The 15,995-nt window shown below is 45.1% G+C and overlaps 12 non-coding genes across 12 annotated transcripts; all 12 read left to right on the top strand.

The window, feature by feature from the left end:
- Positions 1-729: 729 nt before the first annotated feature.
- LOC141185560 (U2 spliceosomal RNA) lies at positions 730-920 on the top strand. The gene has a single exon (XR_012260212.1). It is a non-coding gene; the product is annotated as a U2 spliceosomal RNA (small nuclear RNA).
- A 1,122-nt stretch (positions 921-2,042) lies between these two features.
- On the top strand, positions 2,043-2,233 carry LOC141184817 (U2 spliceosomal RNA). The gene has a single exon (XR_012259536.1). It is a non-coding gene; the product is annotated as a U2 spliceosomal RNA (small nuclear RNA).
- Positions 2,234-3,360: 1,127 nt separating this feature from the next.
- LOC141184986 (U2 spliceosomal RNA) lies at positions 3,361-3,551 on the top strand. The gene has a single exon (XR_012259690.1). It is a non-coding gene; the product is annotated as a U2 spliceosomal RNA (small nuclear RNA).
- Positions 3,552-4,671: 1,120 nt separating this feature from the next.
- On the top strand, positions 4,672-4,862 carry LOC141189612 (U2 spliceosomal RNA). The gene has a single exon (XR_012263664.1). It is a non-coding gene; the product is annotated as a U2 spliceosomal RNA (small nuclear RNA).
- A 1,120-nt stretch (positions 4,863-5,982) lies between these two features.
- Positions 5,983-6,173, top strand: LOC141189611 (U2 spliceosomal RNA). Its single transcript, XR_012263663.1, has one exon. It is a non-coding gene; the product is annotated as a U2 spliceosomal RNA (small nuclear RNA).
- Positions 6,174-7,297: 1,124 nt separating this feature from the next.
- LOC141189610 (U2 spliceosomal RNA) lies at positions 7,298-7,488 on the top strand. Its single transcript, XR_012263662.1, has one exon. It is a non-coding gene; the product is annotated as a U2 spliceosomal RNA (small nuclear RNA).
- A 1,119-nt stretch (positions 7,489-8,607) lies between these two features.
- LOC141189609 (U2 spliceosomal RNA) lies at positions 8,608-8,798 on the top strand. Its single transcript, XR_012263661.1, has one exon. It is a non-coding gene; the product is annotated as a U2 spliceosomal RNA (small nuclear RNA).
- A 1,120-nt stretch (positions 8,799-9,918) lies between these two features.
- On the top strand, positions 9,919-10,109 carry LOC141189608 (U2 spliceosomal RNA). Its single transcript, XR_012263660.1, has one exon. It is a non-coding gene; the product is annotated as a U2 spliceosomal RNA (small nuclear RNA).
- Positions 10,110-11,229: 1,120 nt separating this feature from the next.
- On the top strand, positions 11,230-11,420 carry LOC141185037 (U2 spliceosomal RNA). Its single transcript, XR_012259736.1, has one exon. It is a non-coding gene; the product is annotated as a U2 spliceosomal RNA (small nuclear RNA).
- A 1,120-nt stretch (positions 11,421-12,540) lies between these two features.
- LOC141191169 (U2 spliceosomal RNA) lies at positions 12,541-12,731 on the top strand. Its single transcript, XR_012265169.1, has one exon. It is a non-coding gene; the product is annotated as a U2 spliceosomal RNA (small nuclear RNA).
- Positions 12,732-13,853: 1,122 nt separating this feature from the next.
- LOC141189607 (U2 spliceosomal RNA) lies at positions 13,854-14,044 on the top strand. Its single transcript, XR_012263659.1, has one exon. It is a non-coding gene; the product is annotated as a U2 spliceosomal RNA (small nuclear RNA).
- A 1,122-nt stretch (positions 14,045-15,166) lies between these two features.
- On the top strand, positions 15,167-15,357 carry LOC141189606 (U2 spliceosomal RNA). Its single transcript, XR_012263658.1, has one exon. It is a non-coding gene; the product is annotated as a U2 spliceosomal RNA (small nuclear RNA).
- Positions 15,358-15,995: the final 638 nt, after the last annotated feature.

The following is a 15,995-nucleotide window of genomic DNA, read 5'->3' as shown; positions in this document are numbered from 1 at the left end:
AACAGCAGCCTTTTAAACTCACCTGAGCTAACAGGTATGTGAGCTGGTTACTCTGCTGCGCTTAAAATTTCTTTTTTGGTTTGCTACAATGCCTTTTCTGAAACGTTGTCTCCCTCTGCTGGAACACTGACTTCTTTCATTTAATGCCTGCAGACTATAAAAGAGAAACCAACCCAAAAAGTTTGGTTGATTAGTCTGTGGCATTCTTTTAAACTGTTGCTTATGGCGGTCTCTGTGAGCTTCTCAGTGACATTCAGCCATCCAGGTATCCCGCCTGCAGTAGACGGAATGTGGCAATGGAACGCTGGCTGCGCGTGTCATAATAGGCTCTGAGCCTTTATATACCTGCGCACAGCAGCAGCCACCTTCAGTCTGCTGCTGGACAGCCAGCAGCAGCAGCAGCAGGAGAGGTAATTAATCAGCAACCCTCCTGCTAAGGGTAGACAGCTGCTCGTTCCACCCCCCCCCCGCCTTAATTGGTTCTCCTCCCTTCCAACGGTGTTGAGGCGGGTGGGAACAGCCGGGGGTTGAGGGTACTGTGCTAAAAGAGGTGGAGTTATGCAGATCTAAAACGCGTGGATTGCAGCAGCAGCAAGCCGAAAAGTGCAGGCATGTGAGGGATCTAGAGGTTGACAGCATGTCTTCTTAACGGGAGTCCAGGTGGCCATCTCCACAAATGGACTTTTCAGAATCCTTGGGTGGCACCGTAGTCGGAAACCAATTCTGGTTATCGCTTCTCGGCCTTTTGGCTAAAATCAAGTGTAGTATCTGTTCTTATCAGTTTAATATCTGATACATCCCCTATCTGGGGACCATATATTAAATGGATTTTTAGAACAGGGAGATGGAAAAAGAGCTTGCTCTGTCCACTCCACGCATTGACCTGGTATTGCAGTATCTCCAGGACCGGTGCACCCCTTCTTTAATGCAGTTTCTAAAATCAGAAAGAATTGAATTCAATGCTTTTTGTTCATTTTGCTTGTTTGTCGGATTTTGGGATGGACTCTTTGGCTTTGCTTTTCTTCTCCTCATTGGATTTTTCATGTTAAAAGTTGCAGAAGCCAGATGACAAGCTCATTTTGATTCAACTTCAGCAACTGTGCATTGCATTGCCATGTAATGTAATGTAATGCAATGCTATCTATCTAGCTCTCCCTCTATACTTCCTTTTGGATAAACAGACATATTAGGCAAGCATTTTGGAGCTTTCACCTAAATAACTACAGGTGGTGAGATAAGCTGCACAATATAATTGACCTTTCAGTATATTGTTGCACACACACCATCTATTTAGCAAATGCCCTTGTTATCAACAGCAGCCTTTTAAACTCACCTGAGCTAACAGGTATGTGAGCTGGTTACTCTGCTGCGCTTAAAATTTCTTTTTTGGTTTGCTACAATGCCTTTTCTGAAACGTTGTCTCCCTCTGCTGGAACACTGACTTCTTTCATTTAATGCCTGCAGACTATAAAAGAGAAACCAACCCAAAAAGTTTGGTTGATTAGTCTGTGGCATTCTTTTAAACTGTTGCTTATGGCGGTCTCTGTGAGCTTCTCAGTGACATTCAGCCATCCAGGTATCCCGCCTGCAGTAGACGGAATGTGGCAATGGAACGCTGGCTGCGCGTGTCATAATAGGCTCTGAGCCTTTATATACCTGCGCACAGCAGCAGCCACCTTCAGTCTGCTGCTGGACAGCCAGCAGCAGCAGCAGCAGGAGAGGTAATTAATCAGCAACCCTCCTGCTAAGGGTAGACAGCTGCTCGTTCCAGACCCCCCCCCCGCCTTAATTGGTTCTCCTCCCTTCCAACGGTGTTGAGGCGGGTGGGAACAGCCGGGGGTTGAGGGTACTGTGCTAAAAGAGGTGGAGTTATGCAGATCTAAAACGCGTGGATTGCAGCAGCAGCAAGCCGAAAAGTGCAGGCATGTGAGGGATCTAGAGGTTGACAGCATGTCTTCTTAACGGGAGTCCAGGTGGCCATCTCCACAAATGGACTTTTCAGAATCCTTGGGTGGCACCGTAGTCGGAAACCAATTCTGGTTATCGCTTCTCGGCCTTTTGGCTAAGATCAAGAGTAGTATCTGTTCTTATCAGTTTAATATCTGATACGTCCCCTATCTGGGGACCATATATTAAATGGATTTTTAGAACAGGGAGATGGAAAAAGAGCTTGCTCTGTCCACTCCACGCATTGACCTGGTATTGCAGTATCTCCAGGACCGGTGCACCCCTTCTTTAATGCAGTTTCTAAAATCAGAAAGAATTGAATTCAATGCTTTTTGTTCATTTTGCTTGTTTGTCGGATTTTGGGATGGACTCTTTGGCTTTGCTTTTCTTCTCCTCATTGGATTTTTCATGTTAAAAGTTGCAGAAGCCAGATGACAAGCTCATTTTGGTTCAACTTCAGCAACTGTGCATTGCATTGCCATGTAATGTAATGTAATGCAATGCTATCTATCTAGCTCTCCCTCTATACTTCCTTTTGGATAAACAGACATATTAGGCAAGCATTTTGGAGCTTTCACCTAAATAACTACAGGTGGTGAGATAAGCTGCACAATATAATTGACCTTTCAGTATATTGTTGCACACACACCATCTATTTAGCAAATGCCCTTGTTATCAACAGCAGCCTTTTAAACTCACCTGAGCTAACAGGTATGTGAGCTGGTTACTCTGCTGCGCTTAAAATTTCTTTTTTGGTTTGCTACAATGCCTTTTCTGAAACGTTGTCTCCCTCTGCTGGAACACTGACTTCTTTCATTTAATGCCTGCAGACTATAAAAGAGAAACCAACCCAAAAAGTTTGGTTGATTAGTCTGTGGCATTCTTTTAAACTGTTGCTTATGGCGGTCTCTGTGAGCTTCTCAGTGACATTCAGCCATCCAGGTATCCCGCCTGCAGTAGACGGAATGTGGCAATGGAACGCTGGCTGCGCGTGTCATAATAGGCTCTGAGCCTTTATATACCTGCGCACAGCAGCAGCCACCTTCAGTCTGCTGCTGGACAGCCAGCAGCAGCAGCAGCAGGAGAGGTAATTAATCAGCAACCCTCCTGCTAAGGGTAGACAGCTGCTCGTTCCACCCCAGACCCCCCCCCCGCCTTAATTGGTTCTCCTCCCTTCCAACGGTGTTGAGGCGGGTGGGAACAGCCGGGGGTTGAGGGTACTGTGCTAAAAGAGGTGGAGTTATGCAGATCTAAAACGCGTGGATTGCAGCAGCAGCAAGCCGAAAAGTGCAGGCATGTGAGGGATCTAGAGGTTGACAGCATGTCTTCTTAATGGGAGTCCAGGTGGCCATCTCCACAAATGGACTTTTCAGAATCCTTGGGTGGCACCGTAGTCGGAAACCAATTCTGGTTATCGCTTCTCGGCCTTTTGGCTAAGATCAAGTGTAGTATCTGTTCTTATCAGTTTAATATCTGATACGTCCCCTATCTGGGGACCATATATTAAATGGATTTTTAGAACAGGTAGATGGAAAAAGAGCTTGCTCTGTCCACTCCACGCATTGACCTGGTATTGCAGTATCTCCAGGACCGGTGCACCCCTTCTTTAATGCAGTTTCTAAAATCAGAAAGAATTGAATTCAATGCTTTTTGTTCATTTTGCTTGTTTGTCGGATTTTGGGATGGACTCTTTGGCTTTGCTTTTCTTCTCCTCATTGGATTTTTCATGTTAAAAGTTGCAGAAGCCAGATGACAAGCTCATTTTGGTTCAACTTCAGCAACTGTGCATTGCATTGCCATGTAATGTAATGTAATGCAATGCTATCTATCTAGCTCTCCCTCTATACTTCCTTTTGGATAAACAGACATATTAGGCAAGCATTTTGGAGCTTTCACCTAAATAACTACAGGTGGTGAGATAAGCTGCACAATATAATTGACCTTTCAGTATATTGTTGCACACACACCATCTATTTAGCAAATGCCCTTGTTATCAACAGCAGCCTTTTAAACTCACCTGAGCTAACAGGTATGTGAGCCGGTTACTCTGCTGCGCTTAAAATTTCTTTTTTAGTTTGCTACAATGCCTTTTCTGAAACGTTGTCTCCCTCTGCTGGAACACTGACTTCTTTCATTTAATGCCTGCAGACTATAAAAGAGAAACCAACCCAAAAAGTTTGGTTGATTAGTCTGTGGCATTCTTTTAAACTGTTGCTTATGGCGGTCTCTGTGAGCTTCTCAGTGACATTCAGCCATCCAGGTATCCCGCCTGCAGTAGACGGAATGTGGCAATGGAACGCTGGCTGCGCGTGTCATAATAGGCTCTGAGCCTTTATATACCTGCGCACAGCAGCAGCCACCTTCAGTCTGCTGCTGGACAGCCAGCAGCAGCAGCAGCAGGAGAGGTAATTAATCAGCAACCCTCCTGCTAAGGGTAGACAGCTGCTCGTTCCACCCCCCCCCCGCCTTAATTGGTTCTCCTCCCTTCCAACGGTGTTGAGGCGGGTGGGAACAGCCGGGGGTTGAGGGTACTGTGCTAAAAGAGGTGGAGTTATGCAGATCTAAAACGCGTGGATTGCAGCAGCAGCAAGCCGAAAAGTGCAGGCATGTGAGGGATCTAGAGGTTGACAGCATGTCGTCTTAACGGGAGTCCAGGTGGCCATCTCCACAAATGGACTTTTCAGAATCCTTGGGTGGCACCGTAGTCGGAAACCAATTCTGGTTATCGCTTCTCGGCCTTTTGGCTAAGATCAAGTGTAGTATCTGTTCTTATCAGTTTAATATCTGATACGTCCCCTATCTGGGGACCATATATTAAATGGATTTTTAGAACAGGGAGATGGAAAAAGAGCTTGCTCTGTCCACTCCACGCATTGACCTGGTATTGCAGTATCTCCAGGACCGGTGCACCCCTTCTTTAATGCAGTTTCTAAAATCAGAAAGAATTGAATTCAATGCTTTTTGTTCATTTTGCTTGTTTGTCGGATTTTGGGATGGACTCTTTGGCTTTGCTTTTCTTCTCCTCATTGGATTTTTCATGTTAAAAGTTGCAGAAGCCAGATGACAAGCTCATTTTGGTTCAACTTCAGCAACTGTGCATTGCATTGCCATGTAATGTAATGTAATGCAATGCTATCTATCTAGCTCTCCCTCTATACTTCCTTTTGGATAAACAGACATATTAGGCAAGCATTTTGGAGCTTTCACCTAAATAACTACAGGTGGTGAGATAAGCTGCACAATATAATTGACCTTTCAGTATATTGTTGCACACACACCATCTATTTAGCAAATGCCCTTGTTATCAACAGCAGCCTTTTAAACTCACCTGAGCTAACAGGTATGTGAGCTGGTTACTCTGCTGCGCTTAAAATTTCTTTTTTGGTTTGCTACAATGCCTTTTCTGAAACGTTGTCTCCCTCTGCTGGAACACTGACTTCTTTCATTTAATGCCTGCAGACTATAAAAGAGAAACCAACCCAAAAAGTTTGGTTGATTAGTCTGTGGCATTCTTTTAAACTGTTGCTTATGGCGGTCTCTGTGAGCTTCTCAGTGACATTCAGCCATCCAGGTATCCCGCCTGCAGTAGACGGAATGTGGCAATGGAACGCTGGCTGTGCGTGTCATAATAGGCTCTGAGCCTTTATATACCTGCGCACAGCAGCAGCCACCTTCAGTCTGCTGCTGGACAGCCAGCAGCAGCAGCAGCAGGAGAGGTAATTAATCAGCAACCCTCCTGCTAAGGGTAGACAGCTGCTCGTTCCACCCCCCCCCCGCCTTAATTGGTTCTCCTCCCTTCCAACGGTGTTGAGGCGGGTGGGAACAGCCGGGGGTTGAGGGTACTGTGCTAAAAGAGGTGGAGTTATGCAGATCTAAAACGCGTGGATTGCAGCAGCAGCAAGCCGAAAAGTGCAGGCATGTGAGGGATCTAGAGGTTGACAGCATGTCGTCTTAACGGGAGTCCAGGTGGCCATCTCCACAAATGGACTTTTCAGAATCCTTGGGTGGCACCGTAGTCGGAAACCAATTCTGGTTATCGCTTCTCGGCCTTTTGGCTAAGATCAAGTGTAGTATCTGTTCTTATCAGTTTAATATCTGATACGTCCCCTATCTGGGGACCATATATTAAATGGATTTTTAGAACAGGGAGATGGAAAAAGAGCTTGCTCTGTCCACTCCACGCATTGACCTGGTATTGCAGTATCTCCAGGACCGGTGCACCCCTTCTTTAATGCAGTTTCTAAAATCAGAAAGAATTGAATTCAATGCTTTTTGTTCATTTTGCTTGTTTGTCGGATTTTGGGATGGACTCTTTGGCTTTGCTTTTCTTCTCCTCATTGGATTTTTCATGTTAAAAGTTGCAGAAGCCAGATGACAAGCTCATTTTGGTTCAACTTCAGCAACTGTGCATTGCATTGCCATGTAATGTAATGTAATGCAATGCTATCTATCTAGCTCTCCCTCTATACTTCCTTTTGGATAAACAGACATATTAGGCAAGCATTTTGGAGCTTTCACCTAAATAACTACAGGTGGTGAGATAAGCTGCACAATATAATTGACCTTTCAGTATATTGTTGCACACACACCATCTATTTAGCAAATGCCCTTGTTATCAACAGCAGCCTTTTAAACTCACCTGAGCTAACAGGTATGTGAGCTGGTTACTCTGCTGCGCTTAAAATTTCTTTTTTGGTTTGCTACAATGCCTTTTCTGAAACGTTGTCTCCCTCTGCTGGAACACTGACTTCTTTCATTTAATGCCTGCAGACTATAAAAGAGAAACCAACCCAAAAAGTTTGGTTGATTAGTCTGTGGCATTCTTTTAAACTGTTGCTTATGGCGGTCTCTGTGAGCTTCTCAGTGACATTCAGCCATCCAGGTATCCCGCCTGCAGTAGACGGAATGTGGCAATGGAACGCTGGCTGCGCGTGTCATAATAGGCTCTGAGCCTTTATATACCTGCGCACAGCAGCAGCCACCTTCAGTCTGCTGCTGGACAGCCAGCAGCAGCAGCAGCAGGAGAGGTAATTAATCAGCAACCCTCCTGCTAAGGGTAGACAGCTGCTCGTTCCACCCCCCCCCCCCCCGCCTTAATTGGTTCTCCTCCCTTCCAACGGTGTTGAGGCGGGTGGGAACAGCCGGGGGTTGAGGGTACTGTGCTAAAAGAGGTGGAGTTATGCAGATCTAAAACGCGTGGATTGCAGCAGCAGCAAGCCGAAAAGTGCAGGCATGTGAGGGATCTAGAGGTTGACAGCATGTCTTCTTAACGGGAGTCCAGGTGGCCATCTCCACAAATGGACTTTTCAGAATCCTTGGGTGGCACCGTAGTCGGAAACCAATTCTGGTTATCGCTTCTCGGCCTTTTGGCTAAGATCAAGTGTAGTATCTGTTCTTATCAGTTTAATATCTGATACGTCCCCTATCTGGGGACCATATATTAAATGGATTTTTAGAACAGGGAGATGGAAAAAGAGCTTGCTCTGTCCACTCCACGCATTGACCTGGTATTGCAGTATCTCCAGGACCGGTGCACCCCTTCTTTAATGCAGTTTCTAAAATCAGAAAGAATTGAATTCAATGCTTTTTGTTCATTTTGCTTATTTGTCGGATTTTGGGATGGACTCTTTGGCTTTGCTTTTCTTCTCCTCATTGGATTTTTCATGTTAAAAGTTGCAGAAGCCAGATGACAAGCTCATTTTGGTTCAACTTCAGCAACTGTGCATTGCATTGCCATGTAATGTAATGTAATGCAATGCTATCTATCTAGCTCTCCCTCTATACTTCCTTTTGGATAAACAGACATATTAGGCAAGCATTTTGGAGCTTTCACCTAAATAACTACAGGTGGTGAGATAAGCTGCACAATATAATTGACCTTTCAGTATATTGTTGCACACACACCATCTATTTAGCAAATGCCCTTGTTATCAACAGCAGCCTTTTAAACTCACCTGAGCTAACAGGTATGTGAGCTGGTTACTCTGCTGCGCTTAAAATTTCTTTTTTGGTTTGCTACAATGCCTTTTCTGAAACGTTGTCTCCCTCTGCTGGAACACTGACTTCTTTCATTTAATGCCTGCAGACTATAAAAGAGAAACCAACCCAAAAAGTTTGGTTGATTAGTCTGTGGCATTCTTTTAAACTGTTGCTTATGGCGGTCTCTGTGAGCTTCTCAGTGACATTCAGCCATCCAGGTATCCCACCTGCAGTAGACGGAATGTGGCAATGGAACGCTGGCTGCGCGTGTCATAATAGGCTCTGAGCCTTTATATACCTGCGCACAGCAGCAGCCACCTTCAGTCTGCTGCTGGACAGCCAGCAGCAGCAGCAGCAGGAGAGGTAATTAATCAGCAACCCTCCTGCTAAGGGTAGACAGCTGCTCGTTCCACCCCCCCCCGCCTTAATTGGTTCTCCTCCCTTCCAACGGTGTTGAGGCGGGTGGGAACAGCCGGGGGTTGAGGGTACTGTGCTAAAAGAGGTGGAGTTATGCAGATCTAAAACGCGTGGATTGCAGCAGCAGCAAGCCGAAAAGTGCAGGCATGTGAGGGATCTAGAGGTTGACAGCATGTCTTCTTAACGGGAGTCCAGGTGGCCATCTCCACAAATGGACTTTTCAGAATCCTTGGGTGGCACCGTAGTCGGAAACCAATTCTGGTTATCGCTTCTCGGCCTTTTGGCTAAGATCAAGTGTAGTATCTGTTCTTATCAGTTTAATATCTGATACGTCCCCTATCTGGGGACCATATATTAAATGGATTTTTAGAACAGGGAGATGGAAAAAGAGCTTGCTCTGTCCACTCCACGCATTGACCTGGTATTGCAGTATCTCCAGGACCGGTGCACCCCTTCTTTAATGCAGTTTCTAAAATCAGAAAGAATTGAATTCAATGCTTTTTGTTCATTTTGCTTGTTTGTCGGATTTTGGGATGGACTCTTTGGCTTTGCTTTTCTTCTCCTCATTGGATTTTTCATGTTAAAAGTTGCAGAAGCCAGATGACATGCTCATTTTGGTTCAACTTCAGCAACTGTGCATTGCATTGCCATGTAATGTAATGTAATGCAATGCTATCTATCTAGCTCTCCCTCTATACTTCCTTTTGGATAAACAGACATATTAGGCAAGCATTTTGGAGCTTTCACCTAAATAACTACAGGTGGTGAGATAAGCTGCACAATATAATTGACCTTTCAGTATATTGTTGCACACACACCATCTATTTAGCAAATGCCCTTGTTATCAACAGCAGCCTTTTAAACTCACCTGAGCTAACAGGTATGTGAGCTGGTTACTCTGCTGCGCTTAAAATTTCTTTTTTGGTTTGCTACAATGCCTTTTCTGAAACGTTGTCTCCCTCTGCTGGAACACTGACTTCTTTCATTTAATGCCTGCAGACTATAAAAGAGAAACCAACCCAAAAAGTTTGGTTGATTAGTCTGTGGCATTCTTTTAAACTGTTGCTTATGGCGGTCTCTGTGAGCTTCTCAGTGACATTCAGCCATCCAGGTATCCCGCCTGCAGTAGACGGAATGTGGCAATGGAACGCTGGCTGCGCGTGTCATAATAGGCTCTGAGCCTTTATATACCTGCGCACAGCAGCAGCCACCTTCAGTCTGCTGCTGGACAGCCAGCAGCAGCAGCAGCAGGAGAGGTAATTAATCAGCAACCCTCCTGCTAAGGGTAGACAGCTGCTCGTTCCACCCCCCCCCCGCCTTAATTGGTTCTCCTCCCTTCCAACGGTGTTGAGGCGGGTGGGAACAGCCGGGGGTTGAGGGTACTGTGCTAAAAGAGGTGGAGTTATGCAGATCTAAAACGCGTGGATTGCAGCAGCAGCAAGCCGAAAAGTGCAGGCATGTGAGGGATCTAGAGGTTGACAGCATGTCTTCTTAACGGGAGTCCAGGTGGCCATCTCCACAAATGGACTTTTCAGAATCCTTGGGTGGCACCGTAGTCGGAAACCAATTCTGGTTATCGCTTCTCGGCCTTTTGGCTAAGATCAAGTGTAGTATCTGTTCTTATCAGTTTAATATCTGATACGTCCCCTATCTGGGGACCATATATTAAATGGATTTTTAGAACAGGGAGATGGAAAAAGAGCTTGCTCTGTCCACTCCACGCATTGACCTGGTATTGCAGTATCTCCAGGACCGGTGCACCCCTTCTTTAATGCAGTTTCTAAAATCAGAAAGAATTGAATTCAATGCTTTTTGTTCATTTTGCTTGTTTGTCGGATTTTGGGATGGACTCTTTGGCTTTGCTTTTCTTCTCCTCATTGGATTTTTCATGTTAAAAGTTGCAGAAGCCAGATGACAAGCTCATTTTGGTTCAACTTCAGCAACTGTGCATTGCATTGCCATGTAATGTAATGTAATGCAATGCTATCTATCTAGCTCTCCCTCTATACTTCCTTTTGGATAAACAGACATATTAGGCAAGCATTTTGGAGCTTTCACCTAAATAACTACAGGTGGTGAGATAAGCTGCACAATATAATTGACCTTTCAGTATATTGTTGCACGCACACCATCTATTTAGCAAATGCCCTTGTTATCAACAGCAGCCTTTTAAACTCACCTGAGCTAACAGGTATGTGAGCTGGTTACTCTGCTGCGCTTAAAATTTCTTTTTTGGTTTGCTACAATGCCTTTTCTGAAACGTTGTCTCCCTCTGCTGGAACACTGACTTCTTTCATTTAATGCCTGCAGACTATAAAAGAGAAACCAACCCAAAAAGTTTGGTTGATTAGTCTGTGGCATTCTTTTAAACTGTTGCTTATGGCGGTCTCTGTGAGCTTCTCAGTGACATTCAGCCATCCAGGTATCCCGCCTGCAGTAGACGGAATGTGGCAATGGAACGCTGGCTGCGCGTGTCATGATAGGCTCTGAGCCTTTATATACCTGCGCACAGCAGCAGCCACCTTCAGTCTGCTGCTGGACAGCCAGCAGCAGCAGCAGCAGGAGAGGTAATTAATCAGCAACCCTCCTGCTAAGGGTAGACAGCTGCTCGTTCCACCCCCCCCCCGCCTTAATTGGTTCTCCTCCCTTCCAATGGTGTTGAGGCGGGTGGGAACAGCCGGGGGTTGAGGGTACTGTGCTAAAAGAGGTGGAGTTATGCAGATCTAAAACGCGTGGATTGCAGCAGCAGCAAGCCGAAAAGTGCAGGCATGTGAGGGATCTAGAGGTTGACAGCATGTCTTCTTAACGGGAGTCCAGGTGGCCATCTCCACAAATGGACTTTTCAGAATCCTTGGGTGGCACCGTAGTCGGAAACCAATTCTGGTTATCGCTTCTCGGCCTTTTGGCTAAGATCAAGTGTAGTATCTGTTCTTATCAGTTTAATATCTGATACGTCCCCTATCTGGGGACCATATATTAAATGGATTTTTAGAACAGGGAGATGGAAAAAGAGCTTGCTCTGTCCACTCCACGCATTGACCTGGTATTGCAGTATCTACAGGACCGGTGCACCCCTTCTTTAATGCAGTTTCTAAAATCAGAAAGAATTGAATTCAATGCTTTTTGTTCATTTTGCTTGTTTGTCGGATTTTGGGATGGACTCTTTGGCTTTGCTTTTCTTCTCCTCATTGGATTTTTCATGTTAAAAGTTGCAGAAGCCAGATGACAAGCTCATTTTGGTTCAACTTCAGCAACTGTGCATTGCATTGCCATGTAATGTAATGTAATGCAATGCTATCTATCTAGCTCTCCCTCTATACTTCCTTTTGGATAAACAGACATATTAGGCAAGCATTTTGGAGCTTTCACCTAAATAACTACAGGTGGTGAGATAAGCTGCACAATATAATTGACCTTTCAGTATATTGTTGCACACACACCATCTATTTAGCAAATGCCCTTGTTATCAACAGCAGCCTTTTAAACTCACCTGAGCTAACAGGTATGTGAGCTGGTTACTCTGCTGCGCTTAAAATTTCTTTTTTGGTTTGCTACAATGCCTTTTCTGAAACGTTGTCTCCCTCTGCTGGAACACTGACTTCTTTCATTTAATGCCTGCAGACTATAAAAGAGAAACCAACCCAAAAAGTTTGGTTGATTAGTCTGTGGCATTCTTTTAAACTGTTGCTTATGGCGGTCTCTGTGAGCTTCTCAGTGACATTCAGCCATCCAGGTATCCCGCCTGCAGTAGACGGAATGTGGCAATGGAACGCTGGCTGCGCGTGTCATAATAGGCTCTGAGCCTTTATATACCTGCGCACAGCAGCAGCCACCTTCAGTCTGCTGCTGGACAGCCAGCAGCAGCAGCAGCAGGAGAGGTAATTAATCAGCAACCCTCCTGCTAAGGGTAGACAGCTGCTCGTTCCACCCCCCCCCCGCCTTAATTGGTTCTCCTCCCTTCCAACGGTGTTGAGGCGGGTGGGAACAGCCGGGGGTTGAGGGTACTGTGCTAAAAGAGGTGGAGTTATGCAGATCTAAAACGCGTGGATTGCAGCAGCAGCAAGCCGAAAAGTGCAGGCATGTGAGGGATCTAGAGGTTGACAGCATGTCGTCTTAACGGGAGTCCAGGTGGCCATCTCCACAAATGGACTTTTCAGAATCCTTGGGTGGCACCGTAGTCGGAAACCAATTCTGGTTATCGCTTCTCGGCCTTTTGGCTAAGATCAAGTGTAGTATCTGTTCTTATCAGTTTAATATCTGATACGTCCCCTATCTGGGGACGATATATTAAATGGATTTTTAGAACAGGGAGATGGAAAAAGAGCTTGCTCTGTCCACTCCACGCATTGACCTGGTATTGCAGTATCTCCAGGACCGGTGCACCCCTTCTTTAATGCAGTTTCTAAAATCAGAAAGAATTGAATTCAATGCTTTTTGTTCATTTTGCTTGTTTGTCGGATTTTGGGATGGACTCTTTGGCTTTGCTTTTCTTCTCCTCATTGGATTTTTCATGTTAAAAGTTGCAGAAGCCAGATGACAAGCTCATTTTGGTTCAACTTCAGCAACTGTGCATTGCATTGCCATGTAATGTAATGTAATGCAATGCTATCTATCTAGCTCTCCCTCTATACTTCCTTTTGGATAAACAGACATATTAGGCAAGCATTTTGGAGCTTTCACCTAAATAACTACAGGTGGTGAGATAAGCTGCACAATATAATTGACCTTTCAGTATATTGTTGCACACACACCATCTATTTAGCAAATGCCCTTGTTATCAACAGCAGCCTTTTAAACTCACCTGAGCTAACAGGTATGTGAGCTGGTTACTCTGCTGCGCTTAAAATTTCTTTTTTGGTTTGCTACAATGCCTTTTCTGAAACGTTGTCTCCCTCTGCTGGAACACTGACTTCTTTCATTTAATGCCTGCAGACTATAAAAGAGAAACCAACCCAAAAAGTTTGGTTGATTAGTCTGTGGCATTCTTTTAAACTGTTGCTTATGGCGGTCTCTGTGAGCTTCTCAGTGACATTCAGCCATCCAGGTATCCCGCCTGCAGTAGACGGAATGTGGCAATGGAACGCTGGCTGCGCGTGTCATAATAGGCTCTGAGCCTTTATATACCTGCGCACAGCAGCAGCCACCTTCAGTCTGCTGCTGGACAGCCAGCAGCAGCAGCAGCAGGAGAGGTAATTAATCAGCAACCCTCCTGCTAAGGGTAGACAGCTGCTCGTTCCACCCCCCCCCCCCGCCTTAATTGGTTCTCCTCCCTTCCAACGGTGTTGAGACGGGTGGGAACAGCCGGGGGTTGAGGGTACTGTGCTAAAAGAGGTGGAGTTATGCAGATCTAAAACGCGTGGATTGCAGCAGCAGCAAGCCGAAAAGTGCAGGCATGTGAGGGATCTAGAGGTTGACAGCATGTCTTCTTAACGGGAGTCCAGGTGGCCATCTCCACAAATGGACTTTTCAGAATCCTTGGGTGGCACCGTAGTCGGAAACCAATTCTGGTTATCGCTTCTCGGCCTTTTGGCTAAGATCAAGTGTAGTATCTGTTCTTATCAGTTTAATATCTGATACGTCCCCTATCTGGGGACCATATATTAAATGGATTTTTAGAACAGGGAGATGGAAAAAGAGCTTGCTCTGTCCACTCCACGCATTGACCTGGTATTGCAGTATCTCCAGGACCGGTGCACCCCTTCTTTAATGCAGTTTCTAAAATCAGAAAGAATTGAATTCAATGCTTTTTGTTCATTTTGCTTGTTTGTCGGATTTTGGGATGGACTCTTTGGCTTTGCTTTTCTTCTCCTCATTGGATTTTTCATGTTAAAAGTTGCAGAAGCCAGATGACAAGCTCATTTTGGTTCAACTTCAGCAACTGTGCATTGCATTGCCATGTAATGTAATGTAATGCAATGCTATCTATCTAGCTCTCCCTCTATACTTCCTTTTGGATAAACAGACATATTAGGCAAGCATTTTGGAGCTTTCACCTAAATAACTACAGGTGGTGAGATAAGCTGCACAATATAATTGACCTTTCAGTATATTGTTGCACACACACCATCTATTTAGCAAATGCCCTTGTTATCAACAGCAGCCTTTTAAACTCACCTGAGCTAACAGGTATGTGAGCTGGTTACTCTGCTGCGCTTAAAATTTCTTTTTTGGTTTGCTACAATGCCTTTTCTGAAACGTTGTCTCCCTCTGCTGGAACACTGACTTCTTTCATTTAATGCCTGCAGACTATAAAAGAGAAACCAACCCAAAAAGTTTGGTTGATTAGTCTGTGGCATTCTTTTAAACTGTTGCTTATGGCGGTCTCTGTGAGCTTCTCAGTGACATTCAGCCATCCAGGTATCCCGCCTGCAGTAGACGGAATGTGGCAATGGAACGCTGGCTGCGCGTGTCATAATAGGCTCTGAGCCTTTATATACCTGCGCACAGCAGCAGCCACCTTCAGTCTGCTGCTGGACAGCCAGCAGCAGCAGCAGCAGGAGAGGTAATTAATCAGCAACCCTCCTGCTAAGGGTAGACAGCTGCTCGTTCCACCCCCCCCCCCCGCCTTAATTGGTTCTCCTCCCTTCCAACGGTGTTGAGGCGGGTGGGAACAGCCGGGGGTTGAGGGTACTGTGCTAAAAGAGGTGGAGTTATGCAGATCTAAAACGCGTGGATTGCAGCAGCAGCAAGCCGAAAAGTGCAGGCATGTGAGGGATCTAGAGGTTGACAGCATGTCTTCTTAACGGGAGTCCAGGTGGCCATCTCCACAAATGGACTTTTCAGAATCCTTGGGTGGCACCGTAGTCGGAAACCAATTCTGGTTATCGCTTCTCGGCCTTTTGGCTAAGATCAAGTGTAGTATCTGTTCTTATCAGTTTAATATCTGATACGTCCCCTATCTGGGGACCATATATTAAATGGATTTTTAGAACAGGGAGATGGAAAAAGAGCTTGCTCTGTCCACTCCACGCATTGACCTGGTATTGCAGTATCTCCAGGACCGGTGCACCCCTTCTTTAATGCAGTTTCTAAAATCAGAAAGAATTGAATTCAATGCTTTTTGTTCATTTTGCTTGTTTGTCGTATTTTGGGATGGACTCTTTGGCTTTGCTTTTCTTCTCCTCATTGGATTTTTCATGTTAAAAGTTGCAGAAGCCAGATGACAAGCTCATTTTGGTTCAACTTCAGCAACTGTGCATTGCATTGCCATGTAATGTAATGTAATGCAATGCTATCTATCTAGCTCTCCCTCTATACTTCCTTTTGGATAAACAGACATATTAGGCAAGCATTTTGGAGCTTTCACCTAAATAACTACAGGTGGTGAGATAAGCTGCACAATATAATTGACCTTTCAGTATATTGTTGCACACACACCATCTATTTAGCAAATGCCCTTGTTATCAACAGCAGCCTTTTAAACTCACCTGAGCTAACAGGTATGTGAGCTGGTTACTCTGCTGCGCTTAAAATTTCTTTTTTGGTTTGCTACAATGCCTTTTCTGAAACGTTGTCTCCCTCTGCTGGAACACTGACTTCTTTCATTTAATGCCTGCAGACTATAAAAGAGAAACCAACCCAAAAAGTTTGGTTGATTAGTCTGTGGCATTCTTTTAAACTGTTGCTTATGGCGGTCTCTGTGAGCTTCTCAG

Source organism: Phyllobates terribilis, unplaced genomic scaffold (assembly GCF_046119375.1).
Source record: "Phyllobates terribilis strain yellow unplaced genomic scaffold, ASM4611937v1 Scaffold_40__1_contigs__length_11209783, whole genome shotgun sequence".
Classification (NCBI taxonomy): Eukaryota; Metazoa; Chordata; class Amphibia; order Anura; family Dendrobatidae; genus Phyllobates; species Phyllobates terribilis.
This window is presented reverse-complemented; position numbering and strand designations above follow the sequence as displayed.